The sequence below is a fragment of the Leopardus geoffroyi genome, chromosome C1 (assembly GCF_018350155.1).
Source record: "Leopardus geoffroyi isolate Oge1 chromosome C1, O.geoffroyi_Oge1_pat1.0, whole genome shotgun sequence".
Taxonomy (NCBI): domain Eukaryota; kingdom Metazoa; phylum Chordata; class Mammalia; order Carnivora; family Felidae; genus Leopardus; species Leopardus geoffroyi.
The window spans coordinates 119,665,509-119,682,835 of NC_059328.1; the positions used below are offsets into that span (position 1 = coordinate 119,665,509).

Genomic DNA, 17,327 nt, shown 5'->3' on the forward strand with positions numbered 1-17,327 from the left:
CCTCCCTTTTTCCCTCCCTCCCTCCCTTCCTTCCTTCTCCTCTCTCCCTCCTAATATTTACTATTTATTTATTTATTTATTTATTTATTTAAAAATTTTTTAACGTTTATTTATTTTTGAGACAGAGAGAAACAGAGCATGAATGGGGGGAAGGTCAGAGAGAGAGAGGGAGACAGAATCTGAAATAGGCTTCAGGCTCTGAGCCGTCAACACAGAGCCCAACGCGGGGCTCGAACTCACGGACCGCGAGATCATGACCTGAGCCGAAGTCGGACGCTTAACCCACTGAGCCACCCAGGCGCCCCTAATATTTACTTTTTAAAACTAGCATTTAAGCAATAATAAAACTTAATTAAAAAGTGATTCATAGCGTAGCTGAACCGCTCTACTCTGAACCACCATTTTTCGCTTTTCTGCAGCCCCTTCTGGCTCCTGTCCATTTGTTCACATCATGTTGACAGTTGCAGACGTTGGCTAGAAACGATCTTTTATTTCATTTGACTTTGATATCAGAAACTTTTTTCCTACATTGTCTTTGTGATCACAACATTATCAATGGTTGCCCATGTCCCACCGGGCCCCGGGATGCCCTGATGGATAAAAGCCAGTCACCGTGGCTGCATTTCTAGTTGCCTCTTTTGAGGGGGCTCCTTTATAGCTGATCTTGTCAGTGAGGGACGTGTGAGGTGGGCAGGGACAGTGGGAACAGAGCACAGAGGGGTTGGGCCGCCCGGGGAGGGAAATAGGACAGGCAGTAAGTTAACTGACCGATGCCTCGGGGGTATATGTGGCTGGTGGGAGCCTGGAGAATGGGGTGTCGCTGCCAGGGTGGCTGATATTTATTTCTTGCAACCGTTAGGAGGACTGAACGAGATCATGTGTGCAAAGTGTCTAGCATTCAATACACATTAGTGTTTTCTTCCCTTCTCCTTTAGGTGGTCTTGAGCAACTCGGAAAGATTGCTGATGAAGACAGCTGTCTCTGTATAAGGAGGCCTTGGCTGTGGCCCTGGCGAAATGATGGTCGGCCCAGTCATTCAACAGATGCCTGTGGAACACCTGCTACGCTCCAGAATATGGGCCTGAATGAGACAGGCAACATGGACCCCACAGTCTAGTCTGAGACGCAACAAACAACAGGTAAACACAAAGATAAGAATTTGCCATCACGTTATTTCTAGAAAAGGATACCAGATGCTTAAACTGGGAGTTCACTGGTGGCACGGTCTGGAGGGGCAGCTGGGTGGAAAGCAGGCGAGAGGTTTTTGTCTCCAAATGCATTTTTCTTGAGTTGGGAGTTTATTTGGATGTGTCTTTGGGAGTTTATTTGCGATGTTCATTTGGAATGAGCCGCTTAGGATTTTATGAGAGGAAGAAGCTAGTGTATGCTCTCCCCCAGAGCCCAGCCCCTAGCGCCAACTCCGTTGAGGGGATGATTAGTGTTTGAGCCAAGTTCTGCACGACGAGAGGGGACCAGCACATGAGGTTCTGGGGGAAGAGGTGTGGGGCCAGGGCGAGCTCTCCGGGAGGTGTGGGGAGACGGGGCAGGGTGTGGTGAGGGAGGGCGTGGGGAAGCTGAGCGGGCAGGGCCTGCGGGTCAAGCCGGAGGCTGTCAGGGTTTGATTTCCAGTGCAGGGAGTCATGGGGGGCTCTCAGCCGAGCCGGGGTGCCCTGATCTGACTCAGGGTTTAGACGTTTACACGCTGTAAGATATTTCAGATGAAGTGGTAAGTATGAACACAGCCCGAGGTGTGATCACGTCTCTCTGGGAATGTCACCTGTGCCACGTCTTATTGGGTGAAATAGAATGTGAACTGGTGTTAAGTAGACTACGAGCTGTGGCCAACAAGAGGCTCGGAAGAGGCGCGGTAGTTGTGATGTTTTTGTGACCATGAGGCTAAGGGGAGACCTGGGGAGGTTTCTGGGAGAAGCCTGGGTGGGGGACAGCAAGTGACAGTGAGTGAGGCGTGGGGAAAAGGAATGCTGTGGCCGTGGTGGTCTGGGGTCCTCTGGGCATTGGATGCCTCTCCTTTTCCTTCTGGTGTGGCTCCCCCGGTCAATGACCTGTGTCCGCGGACGTTCCTTCTCCCGGGCCTCAGGCTCATGTACCTTCTCCCATGGCACTCGTGAACTTCCTTGGGTCCCAGGGCCTGGCCACTGTTGCTTCTCTCGAATCTTCTCCGTCCCTGCTTCCACCAGGAAGGGATGGACGCAAGAAGGCTCGCGTCTCCAGGGAACACTGGGAAATATGGTGGGATTGTTGTGATTCTTTTCTGATTCTCTCGGAGCGAGTGCATGGCTATCACCTCACCTGGGTGCACACGTTCGGGCATTTCTGGTCACATCAGCTGGAGTGGCTTGTTGCCCGCGTACAGCTCCTCTTAGGTGTAGCACCGCGCACATGAGCCCCATCCACCAGACCCTGGCTGCACGCACTTCTGCGCTGCCGTATGCAACTCACCTCATCTGATGGATTCACATCCAAACGTTCAACACAAAAGGCTGCGCCAGCAGAAGATCTCTGGTCCCCTGGACCCTCCTTCGGAGGCACAGTTCTGGGCACAATGCACCGCCCACCGGTCCCGACATGCAAATTCCATGCACAGGTGACTTTGAGAAGGTGGCTCGTGACCCCTTCCTGAGTCAGGAGACCAGTTCACTGGGTTGCAACTAACTTTCAAAAAAGGTGCAGTAGATAAATTTGAAACTAATAGGATGGGACATAGGAGTCTGTTGGTCCTATGTAGTAAGGAGAAGAGTAATTTTGTGAGCTTTCTCTCCCCCGGAAAGATAGGTGTGTGTGTGTCCTAGACTGCCGTGTAATTGTTTTTGTTTGTACTGTGACTTGTGGCAAAAAATGTTTGAAAAGCACCACAAAACCTTGTTTCTTAGTGTAGCACTGTGATGGGCAGTATAAGAAGCCCTTTCCCCTTCCGTGTCCTCCGGAAATGCTGGCTGGTGGGGAGCCTGAACCCTCGCGGAGCTGGGTGATGTGGCCTAGTTGTGGCCCTGACTCGGGGTGGCTGGAGGGGTGAGGCTGGCATTGTCTGGTGGGCTGGCCGAGGGAGGAGTCAGGAGATGCTTATAAACCTGAGTTGACAGGACCGGTGGGTGGGTTGGGGGGGGGGAGCGGGCGGCAAAAGCTGAGGCTCGGGGCAGGTTTGGGTGTGGGGTGACTGAGGCTGGGAATACAGGAGGAGGGCAGACTTGTCTTTTGTGAAGATCGAGAGTGAGATTTGTCACAAATGTATTGAGTTTGGGTGGCAGGGAGCCTTTTAGTTGGGCATGGCCGTGGCGGTCCTGGGTAGGGTCTGGGAGAGAGTATGGCTCAGAGGTGTAAGTTTGGGGTCTGTTGCATGGGCGGGAGCAAAAGTGGGCTCGGGGGAGGGGGCCCAGGGGGCCAAGAAGAGTCCCGAGAAGCACTGCTATGCAAGGGAGGACCAGAGGCAGGGACACCGTGATGGGGGCGAGGAGGAGGTCCTGGAAGCCGCGGGACGGGGGCAAGTTCCAGGGAAGGGACACAGCCTGCTGTGTCCACTGAGCACAGGATCTAACCAAAGAGGAGATCTGAATCACCTAGAAAGCTACTAGGGACTGAACTTCATGCTGCTGGCTCAGTGGGCCAGTGAGCCTCAGACATCTGCCAGGACATCCCTCAAGGTGACATCATCAAGAGCCAAAAAGGAAGAGAGTGAGGTGGGGGCAGGGTGGCGGGAGAACTGCCCTGTCAAGCTGGCAGCACCACTGGCCCCCCTTCTGCTCGGCTGACGAGTGACACAGCCCCCTCCGGCAGCAAGGGACATCTGGAGGCATGAGTTATAACCCTGGCCATCAGGAGCTCCCCTCACTCTCCATGGGCCTCACTTCCTGATCTAAAAATGAATGGGATACCACCAGAAAAATCTCTTCGATCTCTGCCTTCCCTAAAATTCTTTGAGGCCATCTGTGAAATGGGGTTTTGAATGGGATACCACCAGAAAAATCTCTTCGATCTCTGCCTTCTCTAAAATTCTTTGAGGCCTTCTGTGAAATGGGGTTGATCATCCTTGCCCTGCTTTCTTCACAGGAAGAACCCTTTTTGAGACTCGTCAAGAACCACCGAAGCAAGGGTGTTAAGATTATGGTTGTCATTCTGGGTATTTACCCGAAGAAAAGGAATACACTAATTTGGGAAGAGACATGTGCCTCTATGCTTATCACAGCATTAGGTACAATAGCCAAGACATGGAAACAGCCCAGGTGTCCATCGATAGATGAACGGATTAAACAAAGATGTGGCGTATGTATACAATGGAATATTACTCAGCCATAAAAAAGAATGAAATCTTGCCATGTGCAACAACATGGATGGGCCTAGAGAGTATTACGCTAAACGAAATAAGACAGACACCACATGATCTCACTCAGAGTAGAATCTAAAAAAGAAAACAAACAGATAAGCAAACGAACCACAACAAAAAGTAGAAAGAGACTCATGACTACAGAGAACAAACTGATGGTTGCCAGAGGGGTGGGGCGTTGGGGTGCAGAAAAGAGGTGAAGGCGATTCAGAGATAGAAACTTCCAGTTATAAAATAAATAAGTCACTGGGATGAAAAGTACGGCCTCGGGAATACCGTGAATAATACTGTGATAAGGAGCGCCTGGGTGGCTCAGTCGGTTAAGCCTCCGACTCTTGGTTTTGGCTCAGGTTGTGATCTCACCTTTCGTGAGATTGAGCCCCACGTCGGACTCTGCTGACCGCATGGAGCCTGCCTGGGATTCTCTCCCCACGCCCCTCCCTCCCTCACGCTATCTCTAAATAAATAGATAAATAAACAATAAAAACTAATATTGTTGTAAGTTGGTGTGCTGACAGATGGTAACTAGGCTTACTGTGGCGACCATTTCATAAGGTATATAAGTGTTGAGGCATTATGTGATATGCCTGGAACTAAGACTATATATCACCTGCACTTCAGTTAGAAATTAAAAAAAAAAAGGATTATAGTGGTTAATAATTAGATTCAAACTCAGCGACCTGATTTAGCCGGGTGATGGTTAAATCCCTCATTTCCTTTCTTTTCCCTCCCCATCTCCCCACCCTTTTGCCACTGTATTCTCAAACTTGTGCGGAGGGGTATTGGTACAAATTGGGGGATAGGAGGAACTGAGGCAGAAACCTGTTAACCTAGTGAGTAATTGTTGGGGGCCAACGGGGTTCAGCTCTCTGTTAGATGCTGTGGTTACCATGGAGACCAGGATACGGAATTGGCCCTGAAGGCTCCCCACTGCTGGTGCCCAGCAGAACCACCCCTGCGGCGTTTCATTTTTTTTTTTTTAACGTTTATTTATTTTTGAGACAGAGAGAGACAGAGCATGAATGGGGGAGGGTCAGAGAGAGGGAGACACAGAATCTGAAACAGGCTCCAGGCTCTGAGCTGTCAGCACAGAGCCCGACGCGGGGCTCGAACTCACGGAGTGTGAGATCATGACCTGAGCCGAAGTCGGCTGCTCAACCGACTAAGCCACCCAGGCACCCCGACCCCTGCGGCGTTTCAAACCCAGGTTCCACAGGTGGCCTGCCAGCCCCACCTATCTCAAAGCTTCAAGGAGGCGACCTTGGCATGCGTCTGTTTAAAAAGCCCCCTAGGGGATATAGTTGCACTTGGAAAGCTGAGGACCACCGAGAGGGAAGACAAGAAGTCGCTCCCTGAGATGGAGTGGGAGGTGCTAGAAGAAAGTGGCGTGGTGCGTACTGGGACAGAGTGCTAAGGAAACCCAGAGCGGGGATGTGTGAACACGGATGCAGTCAGGGAAGACTTCCTGAAGGAGATGCTGTGCGCGCTGAATTTTGAAGGACGCGAGAAGAGGGAGTGGCATGTGCGAAGGCACGGAAGCTTTAAGTGGATGGTCACGGGCTGCCCTAAAGTGTGTGCACATGAGGTGCACGGTCCGGGTTAGGGGTGTGCCTCATCGGCAAACCCACGTGTGACCCTGAGAAAGTCTCTTTGCAGAGCCCTCCCTCTTCTCAAGTACTCAGGCCAGCTTCCATCACGAGGCTGGGTGTTTTAGCTAGGGAACCAGTTCCTGTTAATAATGGATTTATGCGAACAGGGGTAGCAACCTTATTAAGCCACACTAGGGTGAGAGGTGGGCTTTCCTCAGATTTCCCCAGCATCAGGCAAGAACGAGTGGGTTAATTGACCAAGCCCTCATTATGGGCAGGTCTGGTCTGCATTGTTGTTCGCTATTGCGAAATAAGTATTATTCTCACCATCTTAGCAGGTCAGAGAGGTGGAGTGATTTGCCCGAGGTCACACAGCAAGTGAGTGGAGAGCCAGGACTTGGGTCTAATCCTACTTGGGCACACAGTGGGGTGGCTAAGAGTGTGGAAGCCAGGCTGCCCGGGCTTGACTCCCTAATCCACGTTTCCGAGGGATCTTGGGGCAAGTTCCTTCAGCTCTGTGCCTCAGTTTCCTCATCTTTAAGAGGGCGAGGCTGACAGAGCCTTCCTGGTAGGGCTGTTGTGAAGACTGAATGAACAGTGCCTGCTCCTAGCAGATGCCCAGCAGGCCGCCTTGCTGGCCACGGTCATGCTCACCCCCCAAAGCTGGGCTCCTACCTTGTCACACACAGGAAACAGGCACGAGCGCCTCAGATTTGGTGGTGCCAAGACTGACCCCCCAGCTCTGACATTCTGGAATGGGTTTTTCTGGAAATCCAGCTGAGGTCCTGCGATAACGTGCCCGGAGGCAGGTGGATTATCCCTCTGAGCTTCCTGAGCACCCCGTTTGCGCAGCACGGCGGAGGCACGTGCAGGGATAGCAGTCCTCCCTGCCGTCTGGGACGCTGTAGGGCTCGTGTCAGGAGGCCTGGCTGCCGTGGAGGGCCCTGTGGGAACTGTGGGCGTAAAAGCAAACTGGGCTGTTGTGGAGAGGGTGCTGGCCTACCTGCTCCGGACGCAGACAGGATCAAACTCCGGGATCAAACTCCGGAAGCGGCAGATTATCCGCAAGTGCTCAGCGTGCACAACCTCTTGCCGCAGTTTCTAAAGGGCCTGTGTGCAGGGGCGAACGCCGTGGAAGGGCGCGGGGCCGTCGGAGGCTGCCAGGGCATGGCTGGGGGGCAAGTGGAGGCCTGCCAAGCGGGACTGCAGCCCAGGCAGGGGGGCTGGGTGGAATTTCTGTGGAAATGAGCCCGACAGAGGCAGGTGGTGTGTGTGTGTGTGTGTGTGTGTGTGTGTGTGTGTGTGCGCAAGCACACGCGTGCAACATGATGGCAACCCACACTCAGAAGGGTGCCTCCTGGAAACCTCGTGAAGCTGCGTGAGAAGAAAGCCAGAGACAAAGGGCTGGAAGGAACAATGCCAGTGCAGATGGGCAGGAGTCCGAGCCCAGGGTTGGGGCCTGCCGCTTCCAAGACCCCACCTCTGGGCCTACTGGAGGTGGGAGGGGGCTGAGGGCCCAGGGAAGGAGGGCGGTCAAGGCTGGGGCACTCCCGACGGGGCTTCTTCTATGCCATGGGAGAAGCAGAAGATACCTCCTGCTTCTCTCTTGTGGGTCGACTGGGGTGGAGAGTCGGGGCCGTTCTCTAGAAAAGTGTCATTTGAACTCATTATGAAAGTCAAGGGGCTTCTGAAGTCGGCCCCGACCGTCCCGGCAGTGTGGGCACAATTATGATTTTAACTGAGCCAATTCAAAATAGCAACGGTTTCCTGCCAGGCCCTCTGGGAACCTGCATGTCTTCAGTGCCTACTGACATAGGAGAGGTGTTTAGGGAGGGGATATTGAAGAGGAACGCTTGTGCTGGGTTATCCAGGCGGGCTGAAGAACATTCCGGACGCCACAAGGGGCACTGAGCAGCTTAGCAGATGAGGGCCTCACCGCCAGGGTCCCAGCACACCCCCAGACACCCAAACGCAGCCATGATGGTTTAACACGATCAGTAATGACAATGGCAGCAGCTACTATGTGTAAGTGTTTGCTATGCGCAGGGCACTGTTCTAGGTGCTTTACGCATGTTATGTCATTTAACTGCTGTGAGAATATGAGGTGGAGGAATTATTAAGCCCCTTTTCCTAACAAGGAACCTGAGGCACACAGAGTTCAAATTACGTGCGTGAGGTCCCAGGGTGAGTGCTGATCCTGCAGGGAGGAGAGGATGAACACCGTTTTGCAGCTGAGGAACATGAAGCCCAGAGAGACCAAGGTATCGAGGATCACTTAGACATGCACGGAAACTCGCACTTGGCTGGCCAGTCCATGCGCACGCAGGGGCCTTGGCGTGGCCTGTGTAGACCCTTGACTGCATTCATGCTGTGTGTGAGCTGTTGCCTGAACCCAGGCTTTCTGACCTGAAGCACAGGCATTTTCTGCTGGAGACCCTCAGATACCCTGAGTCCCTGTAGCCCCCTGGTCCCCCCTGGGCTGCTGGCACCCTGACGCATGCTCTGCCTGCCAGGAGCAGGTGTCCCCAGCCATTCAGCTCTCTCAACAGGTGCTCCCAGGCTGAGGACGGGGATTCCTTGGAGACACCTGCAGTCTGTGCTCCGCACAGCACAAGCCTCCATATCCGAAGCAGCTTGACTAACTGGGCATCCTCTTGCTGGACCCTACGAGGGGCTCAGACCTCATCGTGGCTTCTAAACCTTTGGGGCCCACGATTATAAACATTTGGGGCCCACTGGATTCCACGATTCTATTGTTTAAGTAGCATGTTATTCAAAAGTTTAGTAAGACAACAGTGGCCCTGAGCTGGCTGAAGATGGAAAGTTCCCTGCAGCCTGTCAGCCAGCCTTGTCTGGATGCTGTGCCAGCCACGCCTCAGGGCCTCCTGGGTCCGTTGGACCACATTTGAATCTCTGTGAAACAGGTGCTTTTGGATGTCCCATCTAACCCTAACACCGTGTCCTGTGGAGAAGCTTGAACATGCAGTACGGCTCTGTCTTTGGGGTCCAGGCCTGCTTCCTGTCTGTTTTGGGTAGCAGAGAAGGCTGGAGGTAGAGAGAAAGGGTAAAGTCTTCTGTGTCCTTCTGGCCTTCATTCCACGAAGCAAGTGAGTGCACTTGTCAGTTTTATGCAAACAGACGTGTTTAATTTTTTTAAGTTTATTTATTTTTTTGGGTGGGGGGAAAGCCAGAGAGAGAGAGAGAGAGAGGGACCGAGGGAATCCTAAGCAGGCCCCATGCTGTCAGTGCAGAGCCCGACGTGGGGCTCGATCTCAGGAACTGTGACATCACAACCTGAGCTGAAACCAAGAGTCAGAAGCTTAACGGACTGAGCCACCCAGGTGCCGCCAGACCGCGTTTTGGTCTCATGTCTTCTACTAGCCGAGTGACCTTGGATAAGTCATTCCACTTATGCAAGCCTGTTTCCTCTCCCTGCGGGGGGTGCTTGGCTTAAGGCACATAGCACACAGCCTGGCTTCTGGCACCCGGTTCAGACGCAGCACCAGCTTGTCTCCAGGGGGGGTTGGGGTCTGGCTCTGGCAGGCATGTGGTGTCAAGGGTGGACCCAGGCTTTGCTTCTGGCAAAATTGGGAGGTGAGCCAAGGTGCTGTGGGCTCCTCCTTCCTTTCAGCTGCCCCTCTTCTCTCTGCTTCCCTTTGATGCCACAAACACAGCTGTCATTGCCGTGAAATTACCCAGCCCCATGGCTTGCCTTCTCAAGGTCACACACTCTTTGGGTCTCGAAAGGAGAACATCAGCAAGTCGGCTCCACGGAGCTCTTTTCCCAGACATGGCTGTGAATCTTGTGCACATTCTAGAACTTTACAGTGCTCTCCCAGCTGCCTGCACGGGGGGCGCCTGGGGGGGCACCCGGCCTGCTCACCTCTCTGTCCTCAGCATCTATTCCCAGCCCAGGACATTTCAAACAGGCAATTTCAATGGAGCATTTGGGTATGATGGTCTTACTTATTTCTGATCCAAAAGAGTAATACTGAAGGTAGAAATGTCTGGCCAGCCCAGGGGCTATAAGAGAAGATTCCCTTTGGCAAAAGTCTTTGGCAAAGACCCTAATGCCCTTTAAATCATGTAAGTGTCTATGTGACAGGCCTTTGCTGTGAAGCCTGAGGGGGAGGGTTTGGGGTTTTGTTGGGGAGACACGTTTTTGACTTCAGAAAATGTCAGTTGAGGCTGTGGGTTAGGGCAGGAGGGAGAAAGGGACTTCTTATACCCACACCAGGACCTTCTCTGTGAGGCTGGAGAGGAATTCTCTGACTAGAGCAAGCCATTCTCGATGCCAGGGAAGGAGCTCTTTGTCTCCGTGGTAGCCAGAGAAGATGTAGGATGGATGCCAGGAAGAAATATAAATTTCCCAGGGGAGGACACAGACCAGCTAAAGGAAATCGGCATTTGTCTGGAAAACCATGATGGCGGTACCCAAGGCCAGTGCAGCTGCCGCTGTCCAGATCCTTTGGAGCATATTACTCGGCCCAACGCCCCCAAGTCTGTGTTGCGTATGTTATCCAGGGAATAAGATACACGTGTGTGTTTTCCTGCACGAGCACAGCTACTGCAGCGTGGGTCTAAATTGTAACTCCAAGAGCAGAGTCAGCGGGCTTCGGGGACTATCCACGTGTAAGGTGATGCTTTGGAGGCGTTGGCAGGAAGGCTGAAGTTAAATGCTGTGTGCAGTAACTCAGATTCCCATCTGCTTTGTGCTCTGGAGGCCAAAGAGGGTCGGGTCTGAATTCGTACACCACCCCGGTTGCCCGGGGGAGGTGCCAGTAGAGGCTTGCCCAAAAGGTGGGGGACAAGAATCTGCAGCCCAGCGTAGGCAAGCCCTTTTGCCAAGGGGAGGTCTCTGCCTCCAAGAGCAGTGCCCACTAGGAGGATGGACAGCAAGACCCTTGGCCCAGGGATATCTATTTTTCTGATTCGGATGCCAGAGCTGACCACGAGTTTCTATAGCATGTAGTCAAACCCCTTCATCCCACAGGCTGGGAAACCGATCTGGAGCTGTCGAATTACTGGCAATTGCAATTTCAGTGGTCATTTTAAACATCTCTGATCCCTTAGGGTAGTATCAGCATCCCCAAACACCACTGTATTTATTAAGTAACCCACAGTTTGGGACAGGGTTGAAACTAGAATCCAGGCTATATATATATATATATATATATGTATATATATATGACCTCTTAGGGAAAAAAAAAAAACTAATGCCATAAGCAAAATGAAATGAAAAACTGGGGGACATGTTTGCAGTTCATCATACCGGGAAAGAGTGAATTTCTTTAATATGTAAGGAGCCATTATAAATTAATAAGAAAAGAACAAACACCCCAACAGAAAATTTGTCAGAGAATATACATCATTTATACTATAGGAAGTTCAAATGGCTCTTAAAACATTCGCAGAGTTGTTCAGCTTCATCCATAATAACAGAGATACACCTTTAAAACATGAGGCAATGCTGTTGACCTATCCAATCGGCAAAGATCAAAAAGGCTCACATCACCTAATGCTGGCCTAGGTTGTGGGGAAACAGGCACTTTTATACAACGTTGGTGGAGGCATACGTTGATAAAATCTCTACAGAGAGCGATTTGATAATAACTATCAAAATGAGACATGCACATTTCCATTCACCCCCCCGGAATTTTCCCCATACATACGTTAGCACACTTGCAAAGTGAGCACGTATGAGGCATATCAACAAAGGAGTGGCAATCACAGAAGATTTAAGAGTCAAGTAATTAAAAACCTACCTAAATAGAGGACTTCTTAGGTAAATTATGGTATATCTATATAATAAACCATTATACGGCCATTAAAAAGAATGAGCCAGCTCTCTGTATGGATATGGAATAATCCCTAATGTATATTGTTATGGGAAAACACTGACTGCAGGATAAACTGCAACCATCTGCATGAACAGTAATATATATGCATATATATACACATACACACATACATATATGTGTGTATGTGTGTGTGTGTGTGTGTGTGTGTGTATGTGCACCTATGTCGGTGCATACATCTTTAAAACTGCTTATATTTTAAGCTTATATTTTAACGCACAGATTATCTTTGGATAAAAATAACAACAGTGGTTGCCTCTGGGAAGGAAAACTGGATGGCTGAGAGATGGGGTGGAGGGAAACTTTTCACAGTATGCCGTTTTGTCTCTTTTGAGTTTTGTAACATGTATGCATATTCCTGGTTTTAAAAAATGATGGATATTTAATTCAGCTACCAGAGATTCAGAGAGGGGAGCCTTGGGGCCAATCTCACCCATCATGACAATTTCACCTTGGGCAATCGTGGCCTTGGTGAGGCACCGGCCAGGGAATGAGGCTGGGTCTGGGACAGATGTAGCTGTGAGCCCAAAAAGCCCGCAAAGGCCTGGGGTGGGGAGGAGCTAGGCTGGCTCAGCAGGTCTGGGGACTCCCAAATACACTGGAATCAAAATGGAGCATTTGAAATGCCAGTGATCTTGAAAACAAATGGCCAGTTGGGTCAAATGGCAGGCCCCGTTCCAAGTGTCTGTCTGACTTTTGCCCCTCCCCATCCCGGGAGGGTAAGGTCTGTGAGGATGGGATGGTTTTGTAGCCTTTCGCACAGTCCGTGGGGACCTGTCTGAATAGTGCTGAGCACAAGCCTGCCGATACTCACAGGGACGGTGACAAAAAGTCAGCTGGCCTTTGGGTTCAGTGGGTGTGATCTGACATTGCTGTACCCTCCAAGGTGAGGTGTGCACTGGGTACAGGTGGCATAGAAGAAAGAACATGGCATTTGCAGTCATGCTGACCTGGGTTTGAGCGTGGGTTCCACAAATAGGAGGAATATAGTGTTAAATTAATTAAACAAGGGGGCTGTAATGCCGTTGCGGCCTGCACGAAGAAACCAAAATCTACGCCTGTAAATGCCTCAAGGTTATGAAAGCAAAATGCTAAGGACCACCAATCACAGCCAGCCAGCTAGGCATTAAGCTATAGCCAATCAAATAGTTCCCTTTCTTTGCTCTTTCCTTTTCTCTTTATAAATCTATCCCCAAGCTCCTGGAGGGAGAGCACTCCTCGCCACTTCTCGTTTGGTGCTGCCCGGTTTGAATCAATTTTCCCTCAATCTCTTGAACATTTTAATATGCCTCAGTTTCTCTTTTAACGATAGGAGCATGGCCCTTAAGCTGTCAGAGTCTCCGTTTCTGATCAGCAAAATGGGGATAATCTTATCCACTCTGCAGGGCTGTCATTAGGGCTTATGTGAGTGAGGAAGCAGGGTGCAGTCTCAGCCCCCTCCCAGACGCCCATGGGGCCTGGTGCCCTAAGGTGACATTGTTGGGCCATGGCAGATGGCTGCATTAATCAGTGGGCTTTAGGCAGGCTGCCTAGGTTTGAATCCTGGCTGTGCAAATTGCAAGCTGTGGGCTTTAGGGTAAATTACTCAACCTCTCTGTGTTACATAATCTGTAAAGTTGGGATAATAATAGTACCTAGTTCATCTCATGTCATCACGAGCATGGAAAGTGAGGAATAACTTGTGCCACAAAGCACATAGCGAGCACCGAACCTGACTTGGAATAAACAATCAAGGATACCGGCTGACATTCTTATCATCATCATTATTATTTTGGAACAACTTGGTAAATCTAGTCAGTTGGTCACTGATCTTAAACGTTTAGTTATCAGGCTGAACTTTTTCTTATTTTGGACACACGGTGGAAGGTGCTGGAATTGGCATCTCCAGTGTGGGCAGCTTACATTTTCCAGAGATACAGATCAGGCAAACGGGCAAAACACACCCAATTAGGCTCACCATGAAACTGCGGCCGATCTGGCAGGGCCCACGTGGGACCAGGTCAGGGAGGAGTCACGAAGGGCTTGTTTCAAAGACGTAAAAATCCCGTGCGGTTCGGCGAGGAACGCAGAGCATGTGGAGTGGTCTTTGAAAAAAAAAAAAAAAAAAGGAAATGAAATTCACCAGACCTCAGTGGAGGGTAGGGATGGTGTCTGCATCGTGGGGCAGGCTGGATTTTTTCCGAGATTCCGAGTACAAGGAAAAAGGGAGGCCGTGTTTTGGAAGCTGCGGCATTTTTGTCTTTCTTTCCAGGAAGGAAACATTATGGGGGGGACAAAAGCGGATAGAGGCAGAAAACCTCCAGACGGATCAGCTGGAAGAGTGTGGGCGATTGCACAGGTTGGAGAAACTGGGTCTGAGGGGGCTTAGCATAGGCGTAGAACTCCACAGAGGAACAAGGACACAGTGGAAGCCGTTATTGAAGTCGTGTCAGAATGGAGATTTGTTAGAGGGGTTTAATGGAAACAGTAAGTCACTAGGCGCCTCCTCCCAGATTTGATGACACATTTCCACAGCACCAGTCACCGGAAGGTGAGGGGAGTGGGCGGCAGAGGGCTCGACGCAGGGTACGCATATTAACTTAGAAAATAAGCGAAACAGCACATCCTGTAGAAAGGATACCTGGGCCTCGCTGGGGCCTCCTGCCTGCCCCGACATTTTGTTAGAACTTTGGGTAATCGATTGCTCTTTGATTCAGGAGTTTCCTAAAGTGTGTTTCTTTCCATCCTATGGGTGGGCCAGGCTAAAACTCAAGGGGAGAGAACCTGCTGCTCCCCACGGCTTCCGAATGTTTTTGAGACAGAAGCCTGGGCACTCTTTCTCCCGTGTTTCACGCAGTTCTCTCTGAGGAGATCACTTCCATTCACCCCGGTGTGTTTGCTGGGGTAGCATGTGGGTTATCTGAAACCGGCCATCCCAGGGTCTGATTGCACCCTGGCTACACGCTACTGAATGAGAATGTAATCCCAGGCCACTTTTCAGGCGGGGAGCTGCTCTGGGCCCCACCTCTGGTGGACAGAAAATATGAGGACAGGGGACACCCAGCCAAAGCCCTTCCCGGCAACCTCTGACCATTCCAGAAGCACCACGGAATCTCAGCGCCCTTGGCACAAGGAGAGGAGAAATCAAAACAGGATGTAGGTCCAAGCGGTTACTTAATTACGATTATTATTTTTCATTTTACCACCAGGAAATTTCAACCCCAGGACGGCCCAAAGCAGAAGGCCCCACACCCTGGAGTCTGAAACCTATTTTGTAAGCACTTCCTCACAGCCTCCCAAGTTTAAATATTAATTTGCCTGTAATTGGCGGAGAAAACAAACAGGCAATTAAAAAAACGCTACAAAGCTGACTTTCTCCTTCCTCGGCGCTCCCTCCCTTTTCATTTCGCGGCCGCCTAGAACGGGGTATAAGACAATGGGACCCCGAGCTGTGCGGAATTCTAAGCCCGGGCTTGCCTTAAAGCTACAATATGGATTTAATTTATATGCAAATGCAAGCAATAAAAAGGCAGACACTGTAGAAATTATAGGGATTCCCCCTCCTTTTCTTCGGAGATGCTCAAACCCTTTCCCCCCTCTTCCCACTAAGACCTAATTATTATTGGTTCCTGCCACCTTCCCCTCTCCCGCCTGCCCACTCTGGGTGTAAACTGGGCCGGTTAAGAAAAGCAAGGGAATATGGTGAATAAGAGAACGAGCATCGGGATAATTTCACAGTCTGAATCCCCACCCCCATTTGTGGGTTTTCTTTTTTTTTTTTTTGGCCTGCTGGGCCCTCCTGTTGGCCAGTAGAACGCAAAACTGATCAAAGCCAGCCGGAAGCCTTAAGTAGGCCAAAATGGGGCTAAAGTATGCTAATAGAGGAGCTAAATATACTTTAATCCTGTTATAATACAAGGTAACTTGGAGGCAGGGAAAAGGCCTGGTGGCTTTGGCAGGGGGCGGAGGGGGGCTGGGGACCCCTGTGAACCCTGAATAGAAGTTGCTTCCTATTCTTTCTCTGGCTGGGGGTGGGGTGGGGGCCTTCCCCCTCAGATGCCCACACCAGCCCCGCCTGTCCCGTTTACCGAGTGTCCACAGTTGGGTGAGCAAGACTTCTCAGCCCTTAGATCAGTACCCTGTGACCCTCCACATTGAGGCCACACCATTCAGCCAAGCCTTTCAGCTGTTGCATGAAGGATGAAGGTTTTTTTTTTTTTTTTTTTTTTTTTTTTCAAAGTAGGGCATGGCTTAGGAGAACACTAGGCAACAGTTTTAAATTATGTCCTCACCACCACCCAGCTTGCGCTGCAGATCCTGGGGTGGGGTGGGGGCGCGTTGGTCTGTGCAAGGCCCGGCGTGTCCAGCCTGGCGAGGAGCTGCACGGACACACAAGCACATTTTGGGCAGAACGGAGCAGGCCTTGAAGGGACCCAGCCTCTCTGGCCACCTTCAGAGCCGGCTTCCACCAGGCCAGATTTTTACAGAGGAGACAGGGAGCAGAAGTTGATTTGGTAACTCTAGCTGAAGTAAGAGCGTGGGGTGCTCCGTTCCCCATCTCTGTCTGGGCTCTGGGCCTTGGGGGCTCATTCCAGAATCAGGGAAGCATTTCCTGGGCCGGGTCTCTCTTCGGAAGAACCAGCGTCGGGGGGCCCCCCGAGGACCTCAGAGGACACTGATGCAGTTTTGCAGTCACCCACTGTCACCGGTTATCAGAAGAGTAAAAACAAAGGTGGCACTGAGGCCTCCCTTCCAGCGTGAGGCTGGAAAGCTGAGGGGTGGGGTGGGGAGGAGGCCTAGGGTCCGAGCTACCTCTCTGTTAAGTACAAATTACATCCTGGATATATTAAGCTGTGACGGTATATTTTGCATCTGACTTAGTTTTGTGAGAACGTGGGTGCATCCTCCCAAATGCTGAGTGGGTGACACATGGCCAACAAAAAATTCAGTCCCGACAGAATATGTGTTGTTTGAATTCAGGCCCAGCTCTCTCTCTCTCTTTTTTTTTTTTCCTTCTCCTTCTCACTCAGTTCCTCTCTCTCTCTTCCTTCCTCCCTGCTCCCCACCCCTCCCCAAGTCCCCACCTGGATGCTCTAAGCTGTGGAAGCTTCTGACACATTGTGCTTTGGGGGCGTTGGTTGATGAAGTCAGCCACAAAGTGTAGGAACAGATTGGGTCCTGAAAACCCAGCGCTGAGCAAAGAGATCACGCGTGTATCCCTCCCAGCCCTGTCCCCACCAGGCCTCCATATGCTGGTCTGAAAGGGGAGGGGTTGTCCCAGGTGGTCCCTGAGCTTTCTCGAAGCCGCTGACCTTCAGGTGGGTGTCTGTCCCCAACCTCTGCCGCACGTGTCCATCTGAGTCTGGAAGGGCTGCTAACACAGTAGGTGCTCCACGCGCCTTCAGCGTTGACACATGGAATGCGTCACCCCAACAGCATGGAGAAGGGCCTTGGGGGGGGGCTTTGTCACCCAGTGCAAAGAGAACCCACAGACAACTTAAGAGAGACTTAAGATTTGATCCTGGGCGCACCACTTACTGGCATTGAGATTTGGGGGCAGAT

The 17,327-nt window shown here is 51.1% G+C and overlaps 1 long non-coding RNA gene across 1 annotated transcript in view; it reads left to right on the forward strand.

Moving 5' to 3' along the window:
- Positions 1 to 919: 919 nt before the first annotated feature.
- The window catches only part of LOC123598820, a 62,728-nt gene continuing 46,320 nt past the window's right edge, over positions 920 to 17,327 (forward strand). Inside the window, exon 1 of the long non-coding RNA XR_006712808.1 lies at positions 920 to 1,139. This is a non-coding gene — a long non-coding RNA (uncharacterized LOC123598820). The remainder of the gene's footprint in view (positions 1,140 to 17,327) is intronic.